Here is a 15,743-nt window from a genome sequence, read left to right on the forward strand (position 1 = left end):
TGTCTGAGAAACCGATACTGGATTTAAAGGGATGGGGGGGGGGGGGGGGTCTGAGAAACTGGATTGAAAAGGAACCAATTTTGAGTGAACGTGGAATCGACAGGGAGAGGGCAAGATTTTAGCTCTGGTGTAAATGAACGGGTTTTGAGTGAGTTAAAATCTCACTCGATGTAATTTGCTATTTAAATGTTGCTACTTCATACCTCTTCACTACCTGAACAGAGCGGGCTGGCTTGCACAATCTGCCTGAAGGAAGAAAGAGTTCTTGCTGTGAACTGAAATTTGCAGAATTTCGGGAAGGGGAAACAGGAAATATCAGTGCAAAGAATATTCCATGAATTTGATGCAACAGTGAAATTTACTGAGTCTTGTACAGTAAAATTAATCATTTCGATGTTTCAGTTGTCTGCTTGGAAAGACCTTCCAATTTCCAGTAACTGTCCTGCATTAATCAGTAAAACTTGATATTAGGTAGCATGGTGGAGAAAAGCAGCAGTGATGCTTCAGATTGACAGACTGGCAGAAAATCAGTCATGGTGCAAAGACTGACATGTATTCCACCCATCGAGTCTGCACTGACTCTCCAAAAGAGCACCTTACCTAGGCCTATGCCCCGCCCTATCCCCGTAACTCCACCTAAGCTTTTGGTCACTAAAGGGGCAATTTAGCATGGCCAATCCAACTAGCCTCCACATCGTTGGACTGTGGGAGGAAACCGGAGCACCCGGAGAAAACCCACGCAGACACGGGGAAAATGTGCAGACTCCACACAGATAGTCACCCAAGGTCGGAATCGAATCCAGGTCCCTGGTGCTGTGAGGCAGCAGTGCTTATCACTGTGCCACCGTGCCCCTCTTATAGGCCACCTGATAGACAAACACTAATGCAACTTGTTTGCGGGAAACATTAATTGTTTTACTGACTAGCCTTTCTAATTCTGCTACTTGGGATACGGATTTTGGTGTGCTCCTCTTCTCCAATGCAGCCCCCTCCTCCTGTCCCCACCCCAATCAATGCTGCACCAGCCTCCCCTGCTCTGTTCGCATTGGAAGATGTTCCCTGCACTTGTATTGGACTCTGCTATACATAGATTGCCCTCACTTAACTGCACTGAAATCAGAAAGCCTAACCCAAAGGTGCATTGACAGCTCTACACATGTCTATGTTGCCACTGGTTCCAAAATACCCCAGCATTGACACTGCAGAGTATCAGTGACAGTGGAAGGATTATGCATTTGTCATTTGTAAAAACAGTTTTTATTGGTGCATCCATATAAAAGGTATTGTAGCAGAGTTGACACCCTCAGATGAATTGTGACCGATCTGTTACTGATATAGTCACTCAGTTCATTTTCATGAGTTTGAAATATTTAATTTCTCACCTCCATAATTCATAAGCGCAGGGAACTAAGACACCAACTGAGCACAGGCTGCTAGAACTGAGCTAGGTTCAGACATCTGAATGATTGCTACTGCTTCAAAGATTCCCAAACAATGATGTTCAACAGGGCAACTCCTTTGAGATAGTAGACCGCAAAGTCATTAGACGCATCCTTCCTTTTTCATTTCTGCCAAGAAATACAGTTTGACTCACTGCCTTGGATCTTCTTGATGTTTAACTTACCTGCAGGACTGTTGAATTTCATTATCGCGAGGCCCCAAAGTAGGAACATGGTTAAGATGCCAGTTGTGGCCCAATGGGCACCACTCTCTCTTCTAAGTCAGGTGATTGAGGGTTCAGGTCCCAGTCCAGAGACTTGGACACATAATTCAGGATGACGTTTCAGTGTAATGCTGATGGAGGGCTGCACTGTTGGAGATGTTGTCTTAGAGGTGAGACATAAAACAAGGTCTGGCTTCATTCTCATGTGGTTATGAAAGATCCCACCGCATTACCATTAAGAGTTGGGGGGAATTCTCCTGATGTCCTCAACCTACATCACTAAAAGCAAAATACCTATTCTCATTATTTCATTGCTGTTTGCGAGAATTTGCTGTGTGGAAATTGGCTGCCACATTTCTATATTACAGCAGGGCTAAAGTTCAAAATATAAATGCTTTGAATCATTCTGAGGTTGTAAATACACTATTATTTCTTTCTAAACAGTAACCTTCTGCCAGTTGCCTGCCAATAGTGCTCAGATACTCTCCTGATATTAGGCACCAATATGTAGCCTGGAGTCACTTTTTTGTGTTGTCTGAAAGCACTGGCTCCTCTTTTGACTCAGTATTTACATAAATAATTTGGACTCTGGAATCAGAAGGAAAATACCACATCTATGGGGTGTGGTTAATACTGAGAGACTGTGCTGAAATACAATTAACAAAGACATTAATAAACTTGCAGAATAGATGCGTCAACGGCAAAAGAATTTGAACATAATTATGAGGTGGTTGAAGGAAAAATGGGACTACATTGTCCTTAGAAAATATACGGCTAATTGGAGCAGTGGTGCAAAGATATTTAGAAATACAGATTCACAAATTAAAAGTAACGATGAAGGTTAAAGGCACCAAATTCAATAGAAGCAAAGCAGTGTGGTTCAGTTCAAGATTATCAGATTGCAAAAGCAGGAAAGTTACTTTAAACTCAGTTATGTACCACACTTAAAGTACTGTGCAGAAGGTCCCCATATTACAAAAATGGTACAGGAGCACAATTCTCAGTGTAATAAAGATTTATAAGGATAATAACAGGACTGGGAACGTGCAGCTGTCAGGAAAGAAAGAACAAGAGGGTTCTTTTCTATAGAAAAGAGAAGACTGAGAGAGGTCATTGGGATATGAAAGGGATTGATAGGGTAGATGAGGGGAAGATCTTTCTGCTTGCTGGGGAGATGAAAACGAGGGCCATAAATATTGATAAAATCAAATTAGTGCGGATGCTGGAATCTGAAACAAAAATTGAAAATGCTGGAAAATCTCAGCAGGTCTGACAGCATCTGTTGAGAGAGAACTGTGCTAATGTTGTGTCTGGGTGACTCTTCGTTAAAGCTCGAGAGAATTGGAAATAGAGAACTGGCACAGCATAATGATTAGCTCTGCGGCCTCACAACACCAGGGACCCAGGTTCGATTTCAACCTCGGGTGACTGTGCGGAGTTTGCACTTTCTCCCCATCTCTGTGTGGGTTTCCTCCGGGTGCTCCGGTTTCCTCCCACAGTCCAAATATGTGCAGATTAGGTGGATTGGCCATGCTAAATTGCCCCTTAGTGTCCAACGATGTGCAGTTTAGGTGGGGTCATGGGAAGAGGGTGGGGCATTGGCCTACATGAAGTGCTCTTTCGGAAGGCTGGTGCACACGCAATGGGCTGAATGGCCTCCTTCTGCACTGCAGGGATTCTATGGATCCTATGAGTTAGTCACTCATAAATCCAAAAGGAAATTTAGAAGAAACTTCTTCACTTTTAGTTAAAGCCAAGTAACGCTGATGCATTCAGGGAAAAGCTACATAAAATAGAGGGTTAAATGAGCATCAGCACTGGCATAGGTCAAGTTGGGCTGCCTCTGTGTTATAACGTTTATGCAGTTCCACAAAGAAAACTTTTCAGAACAAACCAATTTGGCACTGAACTTCGTCACCACCCCCTCAGTTGTGCAGCCCTTGTGAAAGCTTTGACTGTACTGTAGAGGCTAGAATGCAGTTTTTAAAAATATTTTATTCCTTTCTCAGAGTTACAAAGCCAATGTCCAGAGTGGACAGGGTGAGCCCTTAATCCACCTCCTTGCTTGCTCCAAAAAACAAATTCAAATTCAATCCTATTCATGGTCCCCACAAAAGGGACAAACTAGGTCCAAGCTGACAACAGGCATTGTATCTGATCTTGGGCTTGATCCTACGTTTGATCTTAGCCAAAAGGCTGAGAAGGGATCTACTCGATACCTAGCACGGTAGCACAAGTGGATAGCACTGTGGCTTCACAGCGCCATGGTCCCAGGTTCAATTCAGTGTCACTGGCCACTCCCTATAAATGGATCCAGTGTTAATGTTCCAGAGTTCTTTGTCCCATTGAATCCCTGCAGTGCAGGAGGCCCTCTGAAACCTAACCTGCACATCTTTGTACTGTGGGAGGAAACCGGAGCACCCGGAGGAAACCCATGAGTTGATTCACACTGCAGTGTCTGTTTACATGACAGTCCAGGAAGCCTAATGATGTATCTTCCTTAACATACAAATGGGATGGACTGTACTTCACAGATGTCCTTATGTGCTTTCAGCAGGCAGGATGACTGTCAACTTTAGTGAGATAGAGGTTAAAATGAAACCTTAAGCGGTTTTATCTAGCAGTAAGTGAACATAGAGAGTAATGGTTAAAGATTGGGGTTCGATTTCACAGAATAATACAAAATAGTGAACCTTCTCGGCCACCTCGATTAGCTTAAACAATATTCCCCATTAATTTGCTGAATCCTGGCTTTTTCTGAGACTGCATGAACTATCATTTGAAACCTAATCTTTCAGTGTCTTTACCTTGTCTCCATGCTGGCAGTTAGAGGAGTGGGCTTGTGTCAGACAATTCCTGCTGAGGGGCAGGGGCCAGAGACTTCCCAACGCAATAAGTGTGATTAAGACAGGTTGGCGAATCATTTCTGGTTTTCAATGTTGGCCAAACAATCCCAATGGTTTGACCATTAGCATTTTAGCCACCCCTTTTCCTGTTTTTAAAAATAAACTTATATGGACATTTGCTTTAAAACCACAACTTTATAAAATACAACACATTCCCAAACCTTTCTGTGGAAAAATGGTCCCAAAATCCTGAAATATAATAGTTGCTTCTGAAGACTCATTCCAAGCTGTGCAGAGAGGATTTATCCCCAAAATTAGGAATGCTGCAAAAGTTAAATTTACATGTTTTGCCATATTTACCATGACTTACGGCCATTGTTACTAGGATAACCTGCCCTAAATGCTTGTGTTTAAATTAGCAATGTCCGGTGGGTCTGCAGTTGCTAATCGTGAATAACCTAGTGGTCCACTTCTGTAGTTCTGCACATTCTGGTGCAAGGTATTAATGGCATGATGGCAGTAGTACAGCGAGCACAGGAAGAGGCCAGCCAGCTTCATGATTCTGTTCCACAATTCGGTTAGGTCATAGTTGGTCTACATCTCAACACCATCTATTGGCGCATGAGCAAATCCTGTGACACTGTTAGAAAAATCTCCTGACCTTAGTGTTGAAGATTTTAATTGAGCCCCAGGCACAGACCTTCAGGGAGAGAATTCCAGATTTACACTTTATTTGAGTTAAATAAAGTCCTTCCTGATTTTATTCTGGAACAGCCGAGAGTAGTTTTAACATTATGACCCCTTATCGATCCCTGCAACCCCCCCCGCCCCCGCCCCCCCCCCCACCATCACGACCACCACCGACCACCATAAGAAATAGTTTCTCTGTCTTTACTGCATCTTTTCATCATTGTAGACATCTTGATTAGATCAACCCTGATTAGATCAGCCCTTAATCTTCTGACCTCAAGTGAGAAGACGCCAAGTTTATGCAACCTGTCTTCATAATTTAACCCGTTAAGGCTGGATATCATTCTTGTAAACCTGCAATGCACCCACTCCCGGGCTAATATATGGTGCCCTGTTGAGGTCTGAGTCACTCCGAGCTCACACTCTGTCAACTAATGCAAAGTTATTTTCTAATTGTGTCACTGCAATTTGCTCAATGTTTAACAAAATTATAAACAGTTTTATAAGGAACAGTTGTGATTTTATCTTGAATTGCAGGCAGAGCATACCCCTGCACCCCAAAAGAATATCATTTTGAATTGCTTTTGTGTGCATTCTGGCACATGATCTGTGCAATGCATTGCTGCAACCTGGCAACCATAGCATAGTGTTAACATTTCCCAGAGAGATGCATACATCTTGCATAATATAATTGTAACATCCCACATGGGACTTATGGGGTGGGAATGCTTGTCTTCCCTGTGCTCCGTGCAGAGTACATGCTCCCCTGCTAGGAGCGGGGTACCTCAATTACCAGGGTATATAAAGTTGGCCAGTAAGGCACCGACGAGAGAAGTACCCAGTAGGGGTCTACCAGAGAGTATAAAGATACTGTTTGTAAATAGAACTTCGTTCTTGCTTTTACTCGGTTTTAACCCGTGTCCTTGTTAAAATATTGATGTTTGTTCAGATAACCGGGGTCCAGGGAGTGGTTTGCTCAGCTGGAGCCTGGTGAGAGGTTGGGACGGAGAAAGAATGCTTCTTGTCCATTCCATTGATGTCCATCTGATTCTTCCAAAGTCAATCTGAAATCGCCGAGCGCGAGGAAACAGCAACCTGAAAACCATTGTGTTATTTTATTATTGATTCATTTTTTGTTTCATTAATCACATTTGACATCTGTCAACCTGATCACAAAACGCCACTGATTTTCTACACCCACTGCCAACTTCCAGTAATCCCTGTCGAGTACAGCCTGCACCACTCACAGAATAGAGATAGAGTGCGGTTTTGTAGGCTCAGTGCAGATCTGATGGCCTTCTGCACTGTAAGGATTCTATGGATGCAAAGCCACTGTTAGCTGTATTTGTATTCTCATCTCTAGGTCAGAAGATTGAATGGTATCTGGTGGGCAGCATGGTAGCACAGTGGTTAGCACTGTTGCTTCACAGCGCCAGGGTCCCGAGTTTGATTCCCGGCTTGGGTCACTGTCTGTGCAGAGTCTGCATGTTCTCCCTGTGCTTGCGTGGGTTTCCTCCGGGTGCTCCGATTACCTTCCACAAGTCTCAAAAGACGTCCGGTTAGGTGAATTGGACATTCTGAATTCTCCCTCAGTGTACCCAAATAGGTGCCGGAATGTAGCGACCAGTGGATTTTCACAGTAACTTAATTGCAGTGTTAATGTAAGCCTACTTGTGACAATAATAAAGATTATTATTATCCACATGGACCTGTTTCTTCTTGTGTGAGATGAGGCTCAGCTAAAGAACTGAAAAGCCCCTGAGCTGCAGGATCTCTGAGTTAACCTGCGGCCTATGTGGAGTTAACTGATCTCCAGCAGGTTGGCTGAAAGAATGGCCCTGGTTAGTCCGTGGAAGAGCCAGGCAGGGTTCCCACTGCTTTACATCTAAGCATTACCCTTGCTGGAAACCACCCACAGATGTGGATGTTGAGTGAGGATAACAAAATGGAAGCAGGTGTGATTCACCAGCTTCCATGGTCAGGCACCGAGCTGCTGCCTTATCTTCTCGACTCCATCTCTTTGGTGAGATATTGCTGACTGGCAGTGCTTGCACGAGAGAAGGAAAATACAGACAATAGCTACTTCTACAGGCAAAAGACCAGGTCAGGAGTGGAAACAACAACCTCAAACCTTGTCCTAATCTCAGCGCACTTTTATGCTGTTAAAAGAGGTTTCTGTTACGCCACCCTGGGCAAGTGCACGGTCAATCCCAGCCCCATATGCCATGGAGCCATAACACAAGTGAATTAACCAATAATTCTGATAAAAATACCCGAGATCTTTGGCCCTTGGCTGCCCAATAATTACAGTCACCAGGTTTGTAAGTTTTAACACAGTTACTGCTTATTTATAACCGGAACCAATATGAAATATACATTAAGCACAGCTGCTTAATGTCGAGCCAATACCTGACTCCCCTTTAACTGCCCCACCCTCTACCATACACACAAGACAGACATGGGGGAAGGTGAAAAAGTAATAAGCATCATGAGAAGCCAAGAGTCCTTGCTTGAATCCCTCACTGCACTTCCTTCACAGTATGAGTGTGGATTCGTCTATGGAATACAGCATGTAATGATCTTCTTTGCAGTTCAGCAGGATATCTTACAGCTTTTCCAGGAGAGGCCTCTGGCTTCACAGCAGCCTGACCTTAGAGTTATCAAATTCTGGCCCCTACTTGCACATCAGCCTCTTGTAGAGAGAGTTATCCAATTCTGGTCTCTGCTTCACATTTTGTGGAGAGAGAGAGAGCTCTTACTCTGGATTTCTGGAGAGAATTAATCAGATCTATGAGAGAGAGAGAGTTAGAACTCCTCCATCCAGGTTTCAGAATCATAATGAAACTAACTCCAGCCTTGTGACACTGAGAAACATGTCAGTGAGACCAGAACCAATCACCATTGGCCACCAGGCAGGACAGACATTTGAGCCAATTCATTGACCATCAGCCAAGTAAATCAAAGCAAGTCATCAATGACACATTCTGGATTCTTCCTGCTTAATTCAAAGATACAGGCTATTGCTTCTGCTTGAGTTGAAGATACAGATTGCATTAAAGTCAAAGGTCCTGTACTCATCCATCGATCAAAATGGTAATAGCAAAAATAATAAAAAGGACAAATAAGGGAATAAAGAAGAAGGACCCTTACATTTCTGTCATGGTTATGGCAAAGGTATACCAGCAGAGCGGGAGAAGCCTTAAGGAAGTTCGCTCTCAGTTGAATGTGAAACAGGTGATACTGGAAACCTTCCTTTGGCATCTGTGGTGAGAATTTGACCTTATTGCTGCAGGCTTTCTTTAAAAAGCAGAGCATAAGGTACACGTGATGACATGTCAACCCCTCTGTTCTCACTCCACAAGTGCTGCTGGACTTGCTGAGAGTTTCTAACATTTTCTGAGTTCTGGGGCTGGATTCTCCGGTTCCCCAGGTTTCCCGGCGGCGCGCCTTTGAACCCACCCTATGGTGCCGAGAAACCCGCGGGCGAAGGTGCGCTGCCTGCGGGAACAGAGAATCCCAATGGCCGGAGAATCCTGGGCCTGATGTGCACCATTTCTGTGTTTTTGTTGAAATGGAACCTTCATTGTTGGCTTTAATTAGACGTGGGCAGCAGGGTAGCACAGTGGGTAGCACTGTTGCTTCACAGCTCCAGGGTCCCAGATTCGATTCCCGGCTTGGGTCACTGTCTGTGCGGAGTCTGCCCGTTCTCCCTGTGTCTGCATGGGTTTCCTCCGGGTGCTCCGGTTTCCTCCCACAAGTCCCGAAAGATGTGCTGTTAGGTGAATTGGACATTCTGAATTCTCCCTCTGTGTACCTGACCAGGCTCCGGAATGTGGCGACTAGGGGCTTTTCACAGTAACTTCATTGCAGTGTTAAAAATGCCTACTTGTGACAATAAAGATTATTATTATTATTATACGGGGTGGTAGAGGCCTGTGTTATATTGAGAATTCTTACCAGGGTGTTTTTTAAACCAAAGTTCAACTTATTGAAGATTGTGCCACTAGGTCTGGAGGGGGCACCTACTGGAAACACGTCAATCACACTCCCAGCAAAAAACTAGCCTACTGCAAATGCAAACCAGAAATCGGGTCAGGCCAGCCCACATAGTGTGTGACCAGAGTTTTGACACATCCTGCCTGATGGGTCAGTTCCTGAATGAAATCAGAAACTTCCTCTCCGTCCTAGAATAAGGCAGCCATCAGGACTCATAAAATCAGTTAGTGAGGCGAGTGATCAGTATCGTGTTAATGTGGTTGGTGAAGTCAATGTCCAATTACAAGAACTTGCAGATGAAATCAAGTTGCTGCCAAGGCCTGCAGTTGGGGAATTGAACTTGTAGGCCAGTGAGGACATGCCTCTTCCAGACATTTCCTCAGCATTGCTGCACCATGAGATCACTGCCTGATGAGTGTAACATTCTGTTGCAGGACAGTGGACTTTCACGTGGCGCCGTCCACACACTGCCCCTTCTGCGTTTGCAGAACGATGCAGAGGAATTCAGCTCTTCAGACAGGAAACAAAGTCTGACAACTTGTGCGATTTAAAAGGTGTAAGAAATCCTGCTCCCAAGCCTGCCTTGCACTGCGACACTTACAAATTTGCAAACATGGAAATTACAAACTGAGACGGGTGATGCAACCCCACCAGTCCCTGTTGGCATGTACCATCCACGTGAGCAGGTTCTGATCACATTAACCTGCCCTGCTTCCATATCCCTTCCATTCCTATTTTTCTTCATCTACCTATCTAACCTATTCAGGAATGTTGACCTGGAAAGAGCTTGCATTTGCATTGCACTTAATTTGTCCCGCCTCATTCCCCAAAGTACTTTTTTGTTGTTGTTTCGTTTAAAATTTAGAGTACCCAATTCATTTTTTACAATTAAGGGCAATTTAGCTTGGCCAATCCACCTAGCCTGCACATTTTTGGGTTGTGGGGGCGAAACCCACGCAAACACGGGGAGAATGTGCAAACTCCAATGGTAACCAATTTGCACACACAGCAAGGTCCAAGTGTTATGGGCCAGGGTTTAGAGAACCCCAAAGTGTATCATGGAGTTCACCTGACACACAACTTTTACTAGATTGTGGTATGGGGAGCACACAGCCCACTCTACAGGTGTGGTACAGCAGAAATGGAAAAGTGTTTTTTAAAGCAAAACAGTGTTTATTCTATGAACTCAAGTTAACCTTTTTAAAACATACAGTGAACATCTTAGCAACCATTAATTCAAATACAACCCCCAAAGAATACAACACTAAGTAATCCTTTAAGCTTTCCTTTTAACATCCATACGACTTTAAAAACAAAACCTTTTTCAGAAACACATCAGGTTAAAGCCACTACTGAAAACATTTATAATTCTGAATTCACCAAATGATCAAGAGATAGTCTTTTGATAGCAGAGAGAACAGCAGTACACCTGCTTAGTCTGGCTTCAGCTCCAACACTGAAAACAAAACTAAAACACGCCCTGCAGCAAACAGCCGAAAACAAAAGTAAAAAGCTGACAGACAGCCCAGCTTCGCCCACTCTCTGACATCACTGCAGTAGTAAACACCCATTTCTTAAAGGTACTCTCACTACAGATATTTATATACATACCTATTTATAAACACCCATTTCTTAAAGGTACTCTCACATGACACAAGGCTGCACCAACAGCAATGAAGTAATTAACCAGGTAATTTGTTTTTAGCTCTTGTTTGAGGGCTAAATGCTATCCAGGACACTTGAGAATGGCACCCCTCTTTAGACAATGCTGGGGAGCCTTTAACTTCTACCTGAGTGGAGTGAAGCCTGACGCATCAGCTTGGGGTGGAAGTTGAACACACAATCCTCTGACTCTGGCGAGATGGTGACCAGCAGTACAAGATTCACACTTTCATATAATTTCTTCCTCCGCCATTAACTGTGGAAGTGATTTTCAACACCTTCCTACTCTTTATAAGGAAGTCTCCCTTGCACTCTGTTCTAAAACTCTTAAATTGAATCTAATATCCATGCCCCCTTGTACCTGAACCTGCAACTACTTGAAACGATCTACTTCTAGCTACCCTTTAGTACATTAACATTTCATATTGTTCCATAATTTGTATGATTCTAATGAGGGGACAAAAGTCTTTGTATTTGTATTATTCCTCCTAGACAGAATCCCAGTAATTCTACATTGTACCCCGAATGAAGCCACATTATCTTTCCTATCATGTAGAGCCCCTCCTCTGTCATTGCAGGATATGGGTTTGTACTAATGTCATGTGAGAGTACCTTTAAGAAATGGGTGTTTTTTATAGAATAACTGTAGTGGGTGTACCTTTAAGAAATGGGTGTTTATTACTGCAGTGATGTCAGAGTGTGGGTGGACCTGGGCTATCTGTCAGCTTTTAGTTTCACTTTGGGAAAAAGCTTGGGTGTGTCTGTGTTATTTTGGTTTCGTTTCAGTGTTCTGGAGCTGCAGTCAGCCAGAGAAGGTGTAATGTTGTTCTCTCTGCCATGTAAAGACTATCTCGAGATCATTTGGTGAATTCAGAGTGATAACTGTTCTCAGTAGTGAATTTAAACCCGATGTGCTTCTGTTAAAAGTTTTTTAAAATGTCTTACGGATGTTAAAAGGAAAGTTTAAGGATTACTTAGTGTTGTATTCTTTGGGGGTTGTATTTGAATTGATGATTGCTAAGATGTTCACTGTGTTTTTAAAAAGGTTAACTTGAGTTCATAGAATAAACTTGTTTTGCTTTAAAAAGTACTGCCAGATGTCTGCTGCACCACACCTGTAGAGTGGGCCGTGTGCTCCCCATACCACAATCTATTTAAAGTTGTGGGTCAGGTGAACTCCATGATACACTTTGGGGTTCTCTAAACCCTGGCCCATAACACTAAGAATAGGATTTTACTCTGGCCCTTGTCTTTCATTAAAAGACGCAATTAAGATTTTTAGAACTGCAATATAATGAAGAGTGAGTACTGGCTGAAATGGTACTGGAGAACTGTTTAGGAAAGAAATTCAGGGGGCAGCACGGTGGCAGAGTGGTTAGCATTGCTGCCTGCGGCACTGAGGACCCGGGTTCGAATCCCGGCCCTGGGTCACTGTCCGTGTGGAGTTTGCACATTCTCCCCGTGTTTGCGTGGGTTTCATCCCCACAACCCAAAGATGTGCAGGTTAGGTGGATTGGCCACGTTAAATTGCTCCTTAATTGGAAAAAATAATTGGGTACTCTAAATTTTAAAAAAAGGAAAGAAATTCAGCGGGAGGGGTTTGACTGACTTGGTCTTTTTTTGTGGCTCTGACTCACGCATCTCGGGGCATGGAAGAACGATTTATCACCAAGGTGGGAGATGGACACGGGCCTTTGGTCGAAATGTACAACTCCTTCCAAATGCTGCCACGGCTACCAGCTGGAAAGACAGTTTGACATTAGCAACATGCTTTAAATAAAACAGTAGGCATTCATCTGACAGTCTGCGTGAAAATTCACCAAATAATGTAGCATCAAACTACAAGATGGTTTTAAGTTATTTTGCTCAATCAGTTGACCACGACTGGATGAAAAGTTTGACCGTTACAATCGCTAAATCTTCTAATGGTACCTGCTACTCCTCCTCTGCATGCTCCATATAGACTGGTAAATTCTCTTTTCCACTGTAACTGTGGTTGGAGAGTCGTAGACACCTTGCTACTCATTTCCTTATGGCTGGTAAGGGGCTCTCTCCTGCGACACAAACACACTGTGATTGGACAATCAATCACGGGTTTCCAGGTCTGTGTGGCATTTGTCGAGTGAATCTTTATGGGATCTAGATATTGGATGGTGTTGGCAGCTCCAAGAGGCAACTGGGCAGGTAATTGTCAAAAATGGGAGATCCAGTCGTGTATGGTATCCTTTCAGGTTTGGAAATGGCAAGCGGAGGTTGGTAAAAATATTTTGGGCTGTGTATATAGCTGATTAATGATACTTAACATCTAGCACTGCCATTGAGCCATTTAAACGAGAGTCACTCTGCCCTCTCTGAATGACATAAAGGACCCCATGGCACCCTTTTGAAGAGGCGCATGGAGCTTTCCTAATGTCCTTGCCTATCTTCCAATAACATCGCTTAAACAGATAATCGAGTAGTTATTGTATTGCTGTTTCAAGGATCTTTTGGTGCTTAAATTGCCTGCTGTCTTTCCTTTGTTAGAACAGTTTAAAAAAAAAAAATTCTTTCATGTGATGTGGGTGTCACTGGCTAGGCCAGCAATTATTTTCCATCCCTAATTGCCCTTGAGAAGGTGGTGGCAAACCACCTTCTGGAGTCGCTGCAGTCCATGTGATGTAGGTACACCCACAGTGCTGCTAGAGAGAGAGTATGAGGATTTTGACCCAGTGACAGAGGGCGAATGGTGATACAGTTCCAAATCAGGGTGAGGAGAACTTGCAGTCGTAGTGCTTGTCCTTCTAGGTGGTAGAGATCGTGGGGTTGGAACGTCCTGTCGAAGGACCCTTGGTGAGTTGCTGCAGAGCATCTCGTAGATGGTACAGGCTGTATTCACTCTGCGTCAGTGGTGGAGGGAGTGGATGTATAAGGTGGTGAATGGGGTTCAGATCAAATGAACTGCTTCCTTCTGGATCACACTTCAAAGGTAAACTTTAAAAGTGAACTGGCTGTAAATATTCTTTCCTTCCCATGACTTCAGACCCATGGTTCCCAAGTATTTCCCGGCAGGTTTCGCTCCCTTCATTCCTGCATTTGTTGTGGATGATTTGATAGAGATTGATTGCTCTGATTCACCAACAACTTCATAGTGCTTTACCACGTGGCTACCAAGGTTGTGGAAAGCAAACTAGATGGAATCTCGCCTTTGTGCTGTCTACAAATTCCTAGAACTGTCGCCCCAAGCTCCGCAGAGTCCTTTGTTCATTTGTGTGTTAACTGAATTGAGTGGAGTTCCCCACATGCTTGACCTAGTGTGCCGTTGCAGGATTTCTTCTACAATGATGATACTGGGTTTCATATTAATAGTTTCATCAGGAACTGTGCACAGGATTTTCCTGTGAAGTAACAAGCTGTTATATCTAACTATTTTCTTTGTTTTGGGCTTTGGGCAATATTCAATCATTTCGAGGGTCAGATGACTCACTCCACAGTGGATCTGCTGACCTCAACCAGTCTGGCTTTGAATGTTCATGAATGTTGATGTTTTGTATGAATACTTTGAGCATTGTTTATTTTTCTCCATGTGCCTCACTCAGCAACTCCCCTTCAATACCACCCCCCCTCCCCGCCACCACCTTTTTTCTGTCACGAGACTCCATAAAATATGAATCTATTCCTCAGAAGGCTTCAGGTCAAGGATCAAAGCAGCACGAGTAAGATTTTCAGGAGCCCTTCAGACTGTAAAACTTTATTTCACTGTGGAGCTCTGCATGAATAGCCTCAAGACCTCGTTTTCTCTGAGGCAGTGAATTAGTGTTTTCAGGCAGACTCTGCTCGTGGCTCATTTCCAGCAATGAAACCTCTTTAGCTCTGCCAAAAGAACTTATGTGGCACCTTTCAGTGCGTTTGACTCTTAACCGCCCTCTGAAATGGCTTAGCAAGCCACTCAGCTCAAGGGCAATTGGGGATGGGCAACATACGTTGGCCTTGCCAGTGACGCCCACATCCCATAAATGATTTTTTTCAAAAAGGTCGTAAGCCATCCTAAAGTGCTTTACACCCAATGAAGTGCTGTTCTTGTAATATAAGGATGGCCGTGACAGAAGCAGGAACCTGCAATTTAAACTCCTCTCTCTTGTTGGTACAAGACTTTCCATTTTATGTTTAAGTGAACTTTCTGCACCAAGACATCGCTTTATTAAATTGCCTACACCATTCACTAGCTAAGAAGATGGTTGCGTGTCTGGGTTAATTGGACACCAGAGCATTTTAATGGACCCAAATAGCCTTCTCTCATCCTTCCAATAATAATAATAATCTTTTATTGTCACAAGTATGAAGTTATGTGAAAAGCCCCTAGTCATCACATTCTGGTGCCTGTTCGGGTAAGCTGGCATGGGAATTGAACCCGCGCTGCTGGCCTGCATTACAAACCAGCTGACTAGCCCACTGAGCTAAACCAGCCCTGTCGATTTTGGTGATCTGAACTAAAAACAGAAAATGCCGTAAATACTCAGCAGATCTGGCAGCATCTTTGGAGAGAGAAACAGAGCTAACGGGCGGGATTCTCCCATTTGGTGACAGAGTGTCCACGCCGTCGGAAATGCCTTCGCATTTTACGACGGCGTGAACGGGCCGCTGGGAGTACCGATTCTGGCCCCGACAGGGAACCAGCACGGCGCTGGAGCGGTTCATGCCGCTCCAGCCTCCCATTCCGACGGGAACTGTGCGCCGCGGGATCCGCGCATGCGCAGTGGTGCCGCCGTCAACGAGGACATGCGCAGTGGCACCGGCGCCAACCCGCACATGCACGGTGCCCTCCCTCAACGCGCTGGCCCCGACGCAACATGGCGCGGGAGTTCATGGGCCGGCGCGTAAGAAAATAGGCCCGGGGAGCGAGAGGCCGA

General features: G+C 44.2%; 1 protein-coding gene across 3 annotated transcripts in view; it reads left to right on the forward strand.

Annotated features, from left to right (window-relative positions):
* eva1ba (eva-1 homolog Ba (C. elegans)) overlaps positions 1–15,743 on the forward strand; it is a 116,667-nt gene that overhangs the window by 23,705 nt on the left and 77,219 nt on the right. The window lies entirely within an intron of this gene.

This window comes from Scyliorhinus torazame, chromosome 1, assembly GCF_047496885.1.
Source record: "Scyliorhinus torazame isolate Kashiwa2021f chromosome 1, sScyTor2.1, whole genome shotgun sequence".
Lineage (NCBI taxonomy): Eukaryota > Metazoa > Chordata > Chondrichthyes > Carcharhiniformes > Scyliorhinidae > Scyliorhinus > Scyliorhinus torazame.